This window comes from Daphnia pulex, chromosome 10 (genome assembly GCF_021134715.1).
Source record: "Daphnia pulex isolate KAP4 chromosome 10, ASM2113471v1".
Classification (NCBI taxonomy): domain Eukaryota; kingdom Metazoa; phylum Arthropoda; class Branchiopoda; order Diplostraca; family Daphniidae; genus Daphnia; species Daphnia pulex.
Window position 1 is genome coordinate 4,702,183 of NC_060026.1, and position 2,007 is coordinate 4,704,189.

The window sequence follows — 2,007 nt, forward strand, 5'->3', positions numbered from 1 at the left end:
TAATAAGGTTAGGTCGGTCACCGCCTCAATAAACGATTTCAGTTTGCCTTCACTTTCAAATGTTCAAAAATGTTACAACATGTAGTCACTGCAGATCAAGCTGAGAGTAACTGGAAGTCAGAGCTGGGTTTAGAGTACTTCTTTTACAATCATGATGACAGAATTAATTTATACGTGCTCAGCACTACTCAAATGATGAACACTTATAAGAAAAGACGTAATAAATATATTTTGCTCTCTACACTCGCTATACGTTCTGGAATCTGGATAAGCATAAATTATTAATCAATCTTTACAATTTTGCAACCTTTTTCCTTATTAGGTAAATTAAAATGTCCTGCGGCCTAATCGAAATATTCATTTTTTTTCCTTATTTCAGTCGATTTCAGTCGATTTCAGTTCTACCTATGTCGGTTAGTCCTAAGTCGCCATTGCCAGCCCCTGAATTTATTATTCAAGACGATATCTTTTCCAGAAAATTGTTTTCCAATTAAAAACAGACAAGGATTTTTAGAGGTGGAATATTATTTGAAATATCAGCCAGAAAATTGCGCAGAAATATTGGCAAGTTTCTTGACGGATTCATTGAGGATCCAATCTTACTGTAGGCTACTTGTTTTGCTTTTTGTAGATTGATAATTGCTTAGGGATTATTTCCGAGGAAGCAGCCATAGATCCGAAGATGATGATTTTTAGTATATTAAGCTCTTTATTTGAAAAAAAAAGACAAAGAAACGATCCTTCTGTTACCCATTCTTAAGGATTCTATCATATTTGAGGTCAACTACTTGCAGACCATTCGACGAGGAGTAAAACTGGATTCAAACTTGAAAGGTTAAAAAGCACTGCCTCTTTATTAAAATTGCACTCCAGGAAGCTGTTAATGGCAGGAGTTTTGGCACCGACAACTTTCTGTTAAATATAAAATATGGATCGTGCAACAAGGTCTACACAAAAACAACACATGCTTACTACACACTTCTGTCTCCAAAAACAATATCCGAATTCTCAATGTGAATAGCTTTGCAACAAGTATTTCTGATTTCTAGTCGAAAGTAATTACGAATAAAAACCCAAAATCTCAAACAAAATGTATCCAGAAATTTTTTAATGACCTTTGATATTGTAATGTTTAAGATATTATATCCAAAACCCTTCGTGAAAATATTAGAATTTCTGTAAAAAAAATCAATTTTAACAAGCGATCTCCCACTCAACCGGACCGAAATACCCTCTTTTTGGTGGAGGTATTTTTCGGATCGTAATCCGGAAAAGGACTCTAAAAATCCGGACTATGTTTATTCTGTTCAGAATCACGAGGCGATTCCAACGGAATAAAGTCCGGATTTTTATCTTTTCCCGTTCACGAGATAATCGGGATTGAAAATCGTGAAATATCACGAAAATCCAAAGTCTCCCCCTCCGACTACATCGCTTTTAGCCGTATATTCGGCTTCTAAAAAAAAAATTGATAAAAAATGTAGCCCTTTCATCCCTATTTCAGAATCCCAAAGGATTTTTAATAATTCTTTAAGATTCACCCATTTCGACACATTTTTCAGGTCCTATCTATATACATCGATATACAAGGCCTTGATACATAGGAAACAAGGTAAAAAGCGAAGGAGTGGACAGAAAACGGGGCGGAAAGCTGGCTTGAAAAGCCAGCTTGAAAAGCTATTGATCCTCGTCTATCCTCCACTATCCATTCTTCATTAGGTCTTCGTCTCCTCTTTATTCATTTCCTTCCTTCTTTCATTTTGCTGTCTCTTCCTTATTCCTCGTCTTCTCACTTTTTTCTCCATCCTCCTTGGAATCTTCCTTTTCTTCTTCCTTGCCCTTCTTTCTTGGTATCTTCTTATTTCTCGTACTCGTCCTACTTCCACAACTCAGTTTTCCGTAGGACTTTGCCATTTTTTAACCGATGGTCCAACCTCCTAAAGACCGTCTTGTCCTTCCTCTAAGAAAAGCATGTTTACTGGCAGTAAACTTGTGTTTAGCTATATA